General features: G+C 39.8%; 1 long non-coding RNA gene across 1 annotated transcript in view; it reads right to left on the reverse strand.

Annotated features, from left to right (window-relative positions):
• The window catches only part of LOC121665631, a 56,792-nt gene that overhangs the window by 13,119 nt on the left and 28,311 nt on the right, over positions 1-15,362 (reverse strand). The window contains exons 7-8 of the long non-coding RNA XR_006016439.1: positions 10,015-10,074; positions 7,758-8,944 (exon numbers count right to left, since the gene is read on the reverse strand). This is a non-coding gene — a long non-coding RNA (uncharacterized LOC121665631). The remainder of the gene's footprint in view (positions 1-7,757; positions 8,945-10,014; positions 10,075-15,362) is intronic.

Here is a 15,362-nt window from a genome sequence, read left to right on the forward strand (position 1 = left end):
CACCATGCTTGTCAGCCAGGACACCAAAAGTGCCTCTGTTGATTTCAAAGCCACCACACAAGGCCACTGTGGGATGGGATCTCTACCACTGCTGAACTCAGTTGTGAAAACATTCCTTGTGTTCAAAAGTAATTAGAGAATATTGACAGACAAACAACATTTCCTTAGAAAACCAAGCTGGAGATAACAGTTGAATGCTGTGTAAGCCATTTCAGTTTCTTTCCTGCAAGCCAGAACACTTATAACCAATAATAACCAAAAGAGTTGCATTTAAAAGAAAGCAAATTTTTCCAGCTGCCTACAGCTGCTGGTCTGTATAGTGCCAGTACCCACCAGCATGCAGCAGGAGACTGCAACTGTTTCCTTGAAGAAGGGGAACGATGTGCAGAGAAGCAGAGCCTGTCTCTCAGTGGTAGAAATGCATTGGCTTGCCTGTGCTCTGAGCTGGCACAGGCTGGACCCCTTCCTCCAACCCTGAATTATGCAAACACAGGGCAGGCCCACACTAGTAAGTCTCCCTGAAAACTTTTTGCAGCTCTCTGCATTTCCCTGCATAGACATATTTCAATTTCTCCTGAATAAGGAGCCAAAATTCAACCCAGGACTTCCAAATCAGGCCTCACACTTAAGTAGAGCATCACCCTCCTTTCTCTTGCCTTCTACTTCTTGGGAAATATTCTGAGTTCTGACCTCAACAGTTGCACCTAACAAGAATGAAGTGAATTTTGTGCAAGCTGCAGAAATACAAAGACTAAGCAGTATGCAGGCTTTCTGTGAAGCAGAGCACCAAGAGGTGAGAAATTAAGAACCAAGTAGCAGTTGGGGATCTGCACTCACAATGGCTAGAAGAGCTGTGCATCCAGAATTAGAAAGAAAGCAAAGGGACCTATCTCAAACCACTGATGAAAATAGGCTACTTATAAGATTTCTCATAGCTGGAATCTCGTGTGTTTTTTGAACCCTAAAAAAGCAAACCTGAAGAAAATGCTGTGGCGAGCATCTGACTGTTGTATGGTTTGAAGGTAAATGTAGTTCACAGCCTAGAAGGTCTTAGGTGGGTTTTTCAAAACCAAAAAGATATGGATAAACGGAATAAAGTTTCTTAAAGGAACAAAAAAATCTGTAAATATTTAATGTGTAAAAGCTATCAAGGAAAAAGGATACAACTAGAAATAATGGAAAGAAAAAGCTTAAGCTCAGCAGAGTATTGGGAAAGTCTTCCTGACAGCGAGATGTATTAGCCTGTGAAATGGTCTCCCAAGGAGAGATATGGAAGCTTTCACTAGGGATTTTAAAAACTAAAGTTGACATAACACTAAAAAATGTTCTCAATGAAATAATTCTACACTGGAAAAAAAAGCAGGCAGGATGATCTATTATGTCTTTCCTAAGTTTGTTCAGCCTTTGAGGCTTTAGGAATATATCCTGAACAGCCAAAGGTTATCAGAAAGGAGCTTCTTCAATTAATATGATGAACAACAAGATTACAAAGGTGATCACTGTGAAAACCTATTACAAAGCATCTCTCTAAATACTAAAAAAGGATATGCTTTTCAGACAATGGAAGTTTTACCCAAGACCTGACAAATATAACCTCAATCCACCAGCTTTCAAATACACATTCAGTTTTAAGTATGTCTTTATTTCCCATTAATTTAAAGAAACCCAAACCCATGTCTGAAATGAACTTAGAAGAAACAGGCTTCCCAATAGTCTTTGAAAAAATTCATACTCTGTACACAGACCTGGGAAATGCTATGAGTAACCAGATTTAAATGAACAATACTATTTGGTACACAGGTATATTAACACCTTTCGAGTCTCCACTGACATGTTCTGCATGTCTGTGTTGAAACTGTTCTGTCTTATCATACATGTATATCATTACCAATATCAATATTTAGCACATACTATGTTTCATTCACTGCTCTAAGATCATTGATGAATAGCTAAACATAGCCATGGAAATAAGTGAATTGCTGAGTTAGTGGCTGAGAATGAAAATAAAGAAAAAAGTGGTCAGTAAATATAAACTACAATATTTTTTTCAAGTTTGTCTTGCCAACAATTTATTAAATACTCAGATACAAAGCAGTTGTAAACTATTTCATCTAGGAACATTACTGAGGGTAAATCAGGGCTAATATAGAAGGAGCTCTCCATTTATGTGCTTTAAATAACAACACATTACTTGTATATTTCAAAAAATCCATCCTCTATATCCATGGATATGCAATATATAACTTAAGAATAAAAATATCAAATATCTTGTCACCCAAAAAGATGCATTTGCAAATATTAAGTGACTCTACAACACAGGTACCCCTCACTCTCTCAGTCGTATTTTAAGTCCTTCACCCCCTTCCACCAGGATTTTATCCCAAAATAACTCCCCAGTTTGACAGAAACACAAAACATCTTCACTGTCAGTCTCAGGAGTTTCTTATAAGGAGAGAGAGGGAGGAGGAGAAGAATTAGCTCATGGTCTGCACTCCTACCCACCCCACTGCTCCTTGGGCAGCCGAGTACCCCACCACCCCACAGGGACCACTGCTCCTCTTCCTCCCTCCACCTGGCCCCTTCCTACCTTTTCTCCCCACACTCTCTTAGTTTTCCCTCTTATTATAAGACTTTTCACAAGCATTATTATTATTATTATTGTCTGAGTTTTACAGCTGGTACATCATCCCCTGCTGCACTAAATCAACACTTGTGAAAGCCGCAGCCTTCGAGTGACTGAGTAGAGCTGCTGCTTGCAGAAGTGTCAATTTGGTACAGCAGGGGATGGGGTCGCAGCTGCTGGAGAAGAGAGGCCCTATTTTATGCCTCAAAATGATAAAAATGTCAGAGGAGAGGGAAATCTGTACAAAATATAAAAAGGGTGTAGAACGAAGAAAAGAAAGACGAGGAAGAGGGAAAAAGGGTTCAAAAGAAGGAAGAAAGAAGAAAATGACATTGCACAATGGAACAAAATCACTGCTGAATAAGATACAGGATTTTTGTAAGTAGGTGCTTTCAAGTTGAAAACAAGTCATATGCATATAAAATATAAACCTGATGATAGTATCCTGCTTTAGGAGGGGATATCTGGCTCATTAAACTGAAATTATTGTCTTAACTACATCCGTGATAGGTTAGGATATGTTTCTAAGCACAAATGCTGGGCATAAAAAGATTATTACACAGAGAGCTTGATTTTAAGTGAAAATTTTAAGTAGAAGACTGAGAATCCTGCATTCAGAAATTTGAATCATCAAAAGTGAACAGAAATTCCATGTTCTGGAGTAAACTTGGGCACCTCTAAATCTATCACTGTTTAGAGGCTCCCATTTGAAAGTAGGTACCTATTCTTTTGAAAGTTAAAAGGAAAATAAACCAAAATAAAGTGTAGATCCAAAAGAAGTCACAAAACTCATATGTGCTTTACACACTATATAAATAAGCAAATCTAATGCATATTTCAAATCCTATTGTCAATAATGTTTTGCTTTCAAGGATTGCCTTTGTTTCTTCTAATCTCTTTCTGGGAGCTGCCACTTTACTCTCTATTAATTTTCCAATGTGTACTTGCAGTAAGGGGACAAAAAATGGACAATATACTTAAACACATAGCTCTGCTAAGAAAAAGAAAAAATAAGCAAGTAAGTACACCATTTACCTATTTCTGTAGAAAAGTGAATCCACCTCCCCTGCACTGCTGTTATGCTTTGACAGACCATGGCATCCCAGGTGGAGGAGAGACAGGATTCCTGAAAAAGCAGTGCTCTGCTGCAGAATTGCCTTCCTCAAGGCTCACAGCCCTCTCAGCTGCACGTGTATCATGCACAGAATATTTTGCAACCATGAATATAGAAAGTTGCTACTGGGTAAGCCCTGGGTATAGAGAAGGCTTGGAAGAGCAGAGGTGCCACTTCCTCAGAAGTTTATTGAGGACCACAAGCAGCTCAGCTTAGCTGAAATGCTGTGCTCAGAAATCCATCCTGCTCCCTTTTAAGCCAAGAGCAAAGCTCCTATAAGTCTCCAAAATTTGCCTCTGTAGGTCACGTTATATATACACCTAAGCAACCTCACTTTCTGTCTTTGTTGCTTTTCCTTGGCAATGCCACCAATCCAGATATTAGATGAAAAGAACAAAAGTCAACAAACAAGCAGACAGAACTAAAAATCAGAAGCCAAATGAAGAGCCTTTCCTATGAAAGGAAAATATATAGACTAGCTATTCCCTAACAAGACAATGCAGCTCTGCAACACTGTTAAAGAGACAAGGCAAGTGGGTCTCGTGAATTTTACACAAAAGTTTCAACAATTTCTCTTTAAAATATTTATGGAAAGTTCATCAATTCATCTGGTCCAATATTTAAGCCACTTTGACAAAAGCAGGACTTGGTTTATAAGTCTCACAATCATTGATTGAGATGAAGACTTTATAAACCTGCAGGGCTCCCTCCCTGCATTTCAGTTTTTGGTAAGGTGGGTCTCAGATGTCCTGCTGCCAGGGTGGATACCTAACCACTGTGTGCCTCTCTCCATGCTCTGAATTCCTTGTCCCTAAGCGGTCAGAAAACAATGAATTTGTGCTTGGTCAGAGCCAGGGGAGCCCAGCCAGCAGGCGACACCCAGCACAGCCATCTCCAACCAGCTCTCCTCCCAGGAGCAGCTCCCGCAGGACTGGCCTGGGAGCATCCTGCAGGGTGTACCCGCATCCTGCAAGGTACACCTGGCTATACCAGCACATACACAGCAAGCTCCTGTGCTCCCAGAAGTTAAACACAGCTATTTGGCCTTGGAAGACCCCAGTGCAACCCAATGCCTGGCACTCCTTTGGACTCCCAGTATTTACAATACTTGTGGTTCCTCTGGGTGTTCCAGCAGTCCTTCAGTCAGGCAGCCTTTAAACAGCTGAAGGTCTTCAGATTTGTTTGTGAGGGTTTTAAGGTACCTTTGCATTACCAGCAGCACAGGTAGCAGGGCCCAGGTGCACCATGAGAGTATGTTTTGGGGCTCATGTGAGAGTGGGGTGGAGGTTTCCCAAGCTCTCCCACCAGAAAAGCTGTGTGATCTGGGGACACTTGGATGTGATAACCCAAAGGGGCCCTTCCCCAGGACTATACTTCTCCATGTTAGGGCTTGTTTTCTTTTTACTTGCACTGTGTGGCTTGACTCAACACAACCTGCGGTAATACCGCTCTCCTCCTCTTCTTACCTTATCTGGTCCCTACGCTATTCGTAAGGTAAACTTTCAACATTCACCATCAAAAGGCAGAGAGATGCAGATTCTGCCTCAAGGAAAAGTCCAACATGGATACATGTAAAGAACGAAGAGTGTCATATCTTTACCTGGCCTTGGAATATAACATAAGCCATTTTTCAAAGACTTCTTGGAAGGAGCATATTTGCAGGACAGATTTCAAATGTGGTCTCAAAACTCAAACACTTTATCACAAGAATTTATTACAGCCCTTACATCCGCTTCATTTTGCAAAGTAAACTGTACAGCCCTTCAGCTCCTATCACTATTCTGTTGCCCATCTGGCAGTCATCACTCTTTATTGATGCTCACATTTGACTCCGTGCTTCATGTTCATAAGTCTTGAAAAGATACAATCATTCCTTTCTTTGCAATTTGTCAAATTTAAACACAAATATAAAAAAAGGCTACAAAACCCTCCAACATCCAAATATATGAATATTGAAGTCAATAATCAACAACAACCACTAGCTTAGGTATGTGGCATTGTTTTTCTCTAGTGGTTAGACTAACAATGCAAATAGCAAACTAATTATTAAATTAAAACCTCCTTTGTTCAGTTGATAGAGCCATTAGGTGCTAAAAAAGCCATGTTTGGGTTCTAGCAAGATTAGCATTATGTCATCTCACTATATTATATCAACATATTGATCTACCAGTCTAATTGTATAGCATTCTTCAGGCTTGTTCTAACCTTGTACAAAAAGGCCTCCCAGATCAAGCACAGTTCTTAAGTTAGATACAGCTCAGCCTAGATAAAACATATGATACGCAAAAACAAGATCAAAAGATGGGCCCCCCTACATGTTAGGCAGTTCATCAGTTCAAATACTTCTCTAAACCTACTCCTTCCAGCAATACCAATGTAATTGAAAATTTCTTCATGAACAAATTTAAAGGCACAACAGTGACAGTAAGCAAATTAATAATTATCAAACAGATCTGTGCCCTTTTCATCTACCTTCTTCAGCTGGTAGGTATTCATTCAGCTCATTGTGTATATTGAATTACAAGAATGCCTCAAACCATCTTCAGAACGTGTTTTCACAGTATGAGCAGTGGGACTACCAAAGACAGAGAGCTATTCTCTTCCCACCAAATTCCTCTGTCTTTTAAAAGATCTACAGTGTTTCCATGAAAAGTCCTGCAATAAGATCTCCTCAGTTACTCCTCAGCATTAAATGTGCTTCCAAGATGAAAAAAAAAAAAAAAAGAGAGAGAAGGAGGAAGGGAAAAAGCAACCTTTTACTTTGATCTTTACGTAAATCACCAATTTAATGTAAACGCACACAGAGTGTAAAGCCCCAGTTCCTTAAAATGGGCCTAATTTTCGACTGTCACTAATTCTTTCTCCAATGTACATGTTTTCCTTCCCTTGAACTAGTGGCAAAATACCACTGCCCATTCAGTAGCAAGAGTCAGGGCAACTATTCCTGGTCCCCTAGGGTTGAAGTTTTGCTCTAGAGCTGTGTGTCACTCTGAATTGACAGATAAGAGACTTTTCGTGGTGCTGAAAGATGAACCATGGTTAAACAAGGACTCAAACACTTCAGTAATCCCTGCTTTGAATGGGGTGCAATAACTGCTCTGTCAAAAGGTCTTGTGCTGGTAATTGTGTTTGGTCCCTGATTTACATTGGTGACAAACATAGGTTTCACTTATCGTGACAAATGATAGTTACTAGTCATGGTGTTTATGGCACACTGATGCCATACTGGTAGGCACAGTATAACACAACCCAAACAGAGCAGAAAAAAAACACATTTTGGCTTTGGGCAAAATCAGTGTGTCCTGCTAACAGAATCGATCAAGATAAGGAAATACAGCTGAGCTAATAATATGCTGCGTGACACCAGTTCCCACAGTTTCTAATGCTGCGATGGCAGAACTTCTGGCCTGCTTTCTACAAGTCTTTATTCCCACCAGCTTACACCTCAGAAAGCAAACCAGTAGAAAGCAGCCAAAAATTTCCTCCCACAAGAAAACTTCCCTCTATCAAAAAAACTAAACAAATACATTCCAAAAAGATTTATAAATCTGAATGTTTGTAACACCGGTTGAATTCCAGGAATTTTTGAAGTAACTGATTTTTTTTAAAAATCAGAATTCACAGCCTTTAATAGTGAAATGAGCAGGTACTATTAAGAAATAACCATATTTTACACAATTATCCATTATTGTCTATTTCAAAATAGCCTAAAGTTGCATACATATAGCCGAGAGTACATTCCCAGTTACAGGACTACCACAGTACATTTCCCACTCTTAGGATTTTAATTCTAAGAACTGACGTGAGTCGCTGTGCTACTTGGGGTGGCAGTGAGCGTTTGGAGGACACCTGAGAGATGGCTATGCTGGGCAGAGGATGTCAGCAAAGGGCCACCTAAAGCTGTGCCCATCCCACAGCCCCTTCCTGCCCTCCCACCAGCCATACTGCTCACTGCTCCCAGACCCACCAAAACAGCCACTTTCCAGACTACTCTGCAGAGCAGAACAGGATTTGACCCACCTTTTACCCAAAACCGAGAGATCTTATCAGCTCCTACTCCTCTCCAGCCCAAATCCGTGGCAGGACACAGCCAGCTGCAATAGTCTCAGATGCTGCATTGTCCCATAAACACTTCTGGGTTATTTCTAAATTGCTCTCAAAGCACAATGAGGGGAAAAAACATTACTGTCAATTAATTCTCAGCATAACAACAATTGTGAAAGTGGAGCAAATATTTATTTTCTAACACATGTGTTGCCATGGAAACAGCTGCAAGACGCCGTTTGCTCCAGGGGCTGTGCCAAGGCTCAGGTGCTGTGCAGCCCTCAGGACCCCGCAGCGCCGGGCTCCAGCCAGGCAGCACCCGGCACCCGCGGACAGCAGCACCCAACAGGAGGCTGCACACGCTGGCACGGGCTGCCAGGGAAGAGGATGGGGAAAGCAGCACTAATTCCCAGAAAGCTACTGCAATTTACGCTTGAGCAGCTCTGACCTACTTTGGAAGTAGCAAGTAGCAAGTTATCTCATTAATTTACTCAAAATAGCAGATCATTCTGTGTGAAGAGATGAAAAACAAAATCCATCATTTTGGTGGTTCTCCCTGCAGTGGAAATGAGACAACTCGGTGCTTGTCACTGCAGCTGTAGTTTCTTCTCTGAGGTAATAAACAGGTGACCAGTAGATCTCTAGTTACATGCATGTGAGACAACAACTGAAGCCAGCAGCCCTCTGCAAGCTGCGCATGGGAGAGGCTGGTCCCTGCCAAGGCATCCCACATTAGAGCTGTCAACGCTGAACAGAGCAGTCCTTGTCCCACGCATGGCCCCACAGGAGGCTCCCTCAGTGAAGGGCTCTACAGCAATATTTGGCAACTTCTAAAAGGGAAGTCTACCCAGGTTTTTGGTTTCTAGTTGGTCTACAAGTGTTTTTCCCCTCAAAGTTTATTTGTCCTTTTAAAGGACATATGCATAGACTTGGTAAAAGCAAACAAGAAAATGTAATTAATACTAACACTATAACTCTTTCATTTTGCCCTTAACAAATCATTCCTTGATCTTTTCTGTGTGACTAAAAATTGTTTTGCCTCCATAAGTGCAATTAATTTTGTTTAAATTTTTATATTATTATTGTATCTATATATTAAACACACAGTGCATACATACATGAGCACGTTCAGATAGTATTCAGATGGAGGCGTGGGAGAATTCCTTTAAAAAAAAGATCAATATTTCAGTCCAATTATAAAAGAAACCAAGTCTTCAAACACTGGAGTACAATGTAGCTACCCTAGAGAATAGATATTTGGTTTTCTGACCAGCAGTAACAGTTTGTAATTGAACAGCTGCAGAAAAGAGAGGAAACAAACATACAACAAATTAGTTTTCAAGCCTATGTTCATAGAAAATTTCTACTCTATTGAGCTTTTGATCACAACATAATAAACAGAGTTCCTCCCTTCCTTCTCTGATCTTCTACAAAACAGATTAGAACAGTCTATAGAAGTTTAACCTATTATACTGCATAATCCCTCACTCATGGAAGCAAATTAGGCATATAACAGCTCAGGAACTGAAATCTATTCACAACTGTTAGGAGTGTCAGACCCCAATTAGTAATTCACTTATTAAACACATACAATCTTTTTCCAAAATTTTTCACTATGTTCTGCTTAAAAATGGTAACTTTTTCTTGTAGTTTTGGTTTGGGTTTAAGTGCCTCTGTCATTATTAGTATTGCAAACAAGGTATCAACCAAGATCTTAATCATACTTATTTTAAAAGTGCAAACCCTGTTTCTAGATTTTCAGAGAGAGTGGAGGAATGCATAATAAAACATGAATTTAATTCATATATGTGTATGTGCATCTGTTTATTTTGGTATAGTCTACTGCTGAAGTCATAAATGTTTTGATCCATTGACTGTGTTTATTCATTTCCCATTTTCAGGAAAGAAAGAAAAAGAAGGTTCTTTACTACAGTACAAAGAAAAATGTTCTAATACCAAAAGATCCAATTAAAATAATAGGGCCATTTGTTTCAGTAGGATTTCACACATACAAGAGAAATGCTAACCCTTGGGAGAATGTTCTCAGCTCATTTAACAATATATGTTTCCTCTGATATGAAAACTTTAGCTTTTGCATTATAACATCTTTGCTAACAAGGCACACGTATATATCTCATAAGTAGACGAAAACACAAATGTGGGAGGAATTATAATAGCTCTTTATCCATACTGCACTCCTCTCAGGATAGACTTGCATTTGTTGTTTACTCACCTGGGTAGCTTTTTTCCTCTCCACACATTTAAAATACACACTCAAGAAAGACTCTCTACTCTGAAAGACAATAAGAGAGAAGTGAAGAACTAGGATTCACTGGTCAGGAAAAAAAAAAAACATGAGGGGAAACACAGGAAGAATTTGTATCCCAGTTCCAGAACTACCAAAACATTTCAAAGCGTATCTGGCGTACATTTTTTCCCCCCAGCCAAAAAAAAGCTAATCTGCTCCCAGAGCACAATGTATCCTAGGACACCTTGGTCAGGAAGGCTGGGCACGGCTGCACAGATGCCAGTGGCTTCTGTCACCAGCCAGGGACACCAGCAAACCTGAAATCTGCAACTCAGGAGATGTAGTCCTTACCCAGGCAGCCTTGATAGCAATGAAATAGGCTAAAATTATTAGGTCATTAGAAGTTTAGTTCCCATTTTTGTGTACCTGGAAAAAATTCTGATTGGAGATGAGCTTTTTATTTTTTAACTGGTTTTAGGAGTCAGTTATCGATAGTCAGGACAGGATCTGATGTCAGTGAACAGTTTCTAACACCTGGACATTTTAACATTACAATAAATTCACGTTCTAAAATCTTCCTGTTTATACCAGCATCTAATTTTCTCTGTTTGTAAGATGAAGTTCAAACTTGACCAGTCAAGCCATTAATGAGGAAAGATTTATTTTCATAGATTACTTTCCACTGGCTATCAGCACACAAATATTTCTACCTAACCATGAGGACAAATGTAAAACTAAGATCTGAGACGTCAAATCCCTAAAAGAATGTAGGCAATAATCTCGAATTACAGATACAGTCCTACAGTCAAAATGTCAAAATTATGTCGAACCAATTCAGGATAGAAACATGAATGATGAGATTAGGCATTTCATAAAGCCTACATAAGGGACACATCTCTAGGAAAAAGCTGGTCTCTGAATACTTTTTTTCTGCAATACAGTACTTGTAAGTCTAGGACTAAAACTTGCACATGCCTTGTATATTTGATTGACTCCATAAGGTTTTCATCTAAATTCAAAATATAACTGTGTTTAGACATATTTGAACATTTTATTGCATTTAGTTATGAGAGATGAATTTTTCCTGAGAGAACCTAGGGCACACAACATTGCCAGATCATTCCAAACAAGTTAATTCTGAAATGGGCTTGAATCAATAACACAAAATAGGCGGTAAAGCCAATTTTTACGGTAGTCATGGTTGCATAAAATAATATCAAGACAGTCAGATTGTAAGCTCCCTGCATCACAAATATAATTTGCAACCAACTCCAAGCACAAAGAGGAAATAGATAGGCGGAAAAGATAGATAAAAACAAATGATAGATAGATAGGACAAAAGGAACTGGAGGTAAAGAAAGAATGCAGAGTAGTTGCCATTCAACACAGCGTGAAGAAGAGCCAAACAAGTGCAGCGTGTAAGTAATTCAAGGTAAATAGAATGCTTTTCTTTCATTTAGGCTTTAAAATTGTTGTGAAAAGCCTCTTTTTTCACTCTATCTGTAAGACATAGGCAGACAGGGGATGAATGTGTAAATAAGTATGTCACTGCAATGCATGGCTTTTAATGAAAATGGATTTTTAATGATCCCAAAAGCTACATTTCTCTCTGACTTGCTCCATTTCCAGACTATCAGCATGAAGTACGCACAGCAAATGCACTGGTTCAGCATGTCCTTCACTAAATCCCAGGACAACCAAGCATCCAGGCACTGTAAAAACCAGAGTTGCCATTATGCAGAGCAGATACAGAGAAGCTGCACGTCCTTCATTGCTTTTATTGAACTTTCAGAGTTCTGTGACACCGCTGTGCCTTCTCCCACAGCAGACCCCAGTGTGGGTTACCTTGCACTCCACATGCATAAATAAAGCATGATGCATGGCAATGTGCCTTCCTGTCATTCTCTGCCTCAAGGACACTTGTTAAAAGTGTGCCATTCCTTCCACTCCCCCAAGCAGGCACATTGTGTTGAAGTGCTCCATGCAAAACTCTGAGCACACAAATACCAGAGGATTTAGTTCACAAACGAAGAAAAGTCACGAGGGGGAAAGAGCTTGATGCAATCCATAGCCTTCTTGCTGTCTGAACACAATGAATTCTTCTTTCCAATGTCGAAGTTCCCCTTTCAGTCAGTAATAAACAAAAATCTCACTGAAAAATGTGTAGAAGCGTACTGGCTAGTATAAATAACATTTTTTCCTGTTTTTTTCATGTAGGCAATAATATTTTTTTTTTTAGATTTCAGCATCATCAGAGAATAAATGAACATTTTCCTTACTTTATCACGATCCATGAAGTTTTATCTACAAATATTTCCCATAAGGTAGGTCCATGGATTAGGAAACTGTAATATAATTGTCATAAAACCAAGATAGCATTTTAAATGGGCTCGGACTCCTGCATTCACTTCATGTTCAATGCTTCAAGGTAAGCTTTTTGCAATCTATGTTACTTGGACGAAAAAAATTTCCATGTTTATCTCCCATGTTATCATTTTTACTTCTTTGAAATATTAGAAGACATAGAAGGAATCCAAAACTAGAACACTCATGAAAAAGATAATGACTGAGGTGCCACACAATCGGGTAACAAATGCTTCCATCCATTAATGAGTCAGAGGGCACAGCCTTTTGAAGGACTCCACAGAATCACAAAATCAAATCTCTACATTGCCTAACAAACAAACAAAAAAAAAAAAAAATCCCCAAAAAAACAAAAACACAAACCAAACAAAAAAACCCCAACATTTGTTGGGCACTGTCAAATTCATAATTTTTTTCCATTTTGCCTGCTCTCCTGACTCAGTGTCTCCCAATTAATATTTACCAAATGTCTCTCCCTTCTTCATTTAAATCAGTTCAAAAACTGCACCTGCTTCATGAGACCTGTGTGAGCTTCTGACAGCTGATATTTGAGAAAAAACAAGTCAACAAACTTCAAAATCCTAACTAACTACATTAAACTGTAATCAAGAAAGAGAGTGCTAAGATTAGCTCTGCCAGTACAAGGCATCAGCAAGGCAAGTGGGGGTGCCCCAGTGACACAGGTGGAGATATGGTGCACAGCCTGGGAAGGACTCCACACATCTCATGCCATCAAACGTGGCTGAAACTCAGCAACAGCACACAGCAATTACTGAGTGCCCTGGAGACACCAGCATGGCCATATTCACCTCATTCCTCTAGAAAATAAGCCAAAAAATCCTTGCAAGAGTGCCACAAAACGGAACAACAACAAAATCAAGGTACAGTATTCAAAGCCAGAGTTCATTTTAAACAATAAAATGTGGGAAGAGCTTCGAAAACAAGAAGCAGCTGCTGAGAACAGCCAGAGGATGCAGTCAAAGCCAAGGCACAGACAGCTGAAGTCACTTGCCAGTGTACAGATTCACCCCAAATTTCACTTAAAGTTATCGGTGCTTCTACAGCGTACAGGGGAGGAACCGGATTTGCCCTAAAAGGCTATACAGGACTCTTTACATACACTTTTGCTAATACACAACAAAGTAATTTATACAGAACTTTTGTTGCTTGATTTTAGCAGTTCTCCCACATTATCTAGATGAGAGACAATTGCACAGTGGTAGGTAAATCTTGTTAGAAAGCATCCCAAATAAGAGGGAAGATAACATCCATCTTGTCACTAAAATACACAGAAAAGATCACAAGCCTGTGTTGTGTATGCTGAGGTACTCTGCCTGGGATTCTTTATATAAAAGTTGGTGAGGAAGAGACTTGCAGCTTTTTGAAGCACTTCAGTACTGCCATATTTCCAATTACTTTTCTTTTCCTGACAGCTATTAAGGAACTGGTGTTACTGGAGCAGATTAGCAGCCATAGGACTGTCTTCTATGGCAGTCAGCAGAGTCCCAAGCCCGCAGGAGTTTGGTGGATGGGTCCAGCTGCTGGTCCAAATCCAGGAACTGTGACATGACCCTGAATGTTAGAGGTTCATGGCTATTTCTGCGTTACTTAAAAGAAAAGAAAATTACTGCAAAGAATGCAGTACCCTCCATTCCAGAGTAACCTTAAAAGGATCCCGGTCACTCCTGTACCACAGCTCATACAAATTAACTTCTTACATGTTTCTGTCAAGCAAATGGACACAATTCAAAGAACAAACATTTTTAAAAAGATATTTTAATGTGTTCTTTTCAACTGCCTTATTTAAATTGTATCATTTTTCTAAAACAACACCTTCTACCCTTGAGTCATATTTGTTAATTCTGTATTAAAATGCACCCCCTTTCTCACTAATAGAGTGTTTTAAGTAATGCTCACACATTTTTAAATTCCATATCAAAACCATAATTCGTGTAGACTTAAGCATGGGGTTAACTGCAGATGCAGACAGTTAACATATTCTATATGTTTTACACTTATTTCAGAGAATGCAAGTTAAACAATATTTAATCTGTCTAAGATAAAAGTTTATTTCCACTGACTTGAACTACTTTTCAATGTGAAAGACAAGTCAACCAAACTAAGAGAAATGAGCTACTACGGACGATACTATCTAATTCTACCTAAAAGCTGTTAAAAGTCTACAAATTTTCTTCATCCACCACTCACAACAAGGAATCCCTTACAGCAAGGTGTTACAGCGCGGATACCACAACACGATGTATCAAACAACGAGGCCCGTGGAAAAGAAATATATATGGACTGGTTCTTGATAGATGTTTCAGAGAGATGTTTATTTCTCCAGCCGCATGGCCGGGGCTCTGCCCAGGAACTGAGGCAATCACGGCACCCGAGGGTCCTTGCCCGCGCAGGGAACACAAAACAACCAATGGGGAACGAGGCTGAGCAGGGGCAGGGAAACACCGTGCCTCCCCCCAGGGCCCCTCTCCAGGACCACATGGCAGGGGGGGAGGGCCCCAGCAGTAAGGGACATCACTGTTTCTGTCTATTCCATACATTCTCTTTTTCTTGCTTTCTCTTTATTCTTGCAGTCTAACCATCTTTCTCACTCTTCATATTCCCTCTGATTTCTGCTTCTCCTCTCTCTTGGGTGCACTCCTGCAGCAAGAATGCAATGAGGAAAGCTCAGCCCCTGCACCAGCTGATCACCCAAGCTGCTGCATGTTTACTCCTGCAACACCAGGGTAAGCCCAGGATCCCTCGTGTCATCATAGGCAAAACTCATTCTCGTTCCACTTTTGAAGTGCACACAAATAATTTTCTGCCCAAAATTCAAGGGTTTTTGCACACCCCCAGAAATTCTTGCTAAACTTCTAAATTAATTTCTCAAATGAATTTGTCAGCCAATTATGGTTTTTTCCTTCTTTATTTTTCAGTACATCAGTTGCTGGATAAAGAATTATCTTCAA

This window comes from Corvus kubaryi, unplaced genomic scaffold (genome assembly GCF_017639235.1).
Source record: "Corvus kubaryi isolate FWS band 111438036 unplaced genomic scaffold, C.kubaryi_AGA036_p1.0 37334, whole genome shotgun sequence".
Taxonomy (NCBI): Eukaryota; Metazoa; Chordata; class Aves; order Passeriformes; family Corvidae; genus Corvus; species Corvus kubaryi.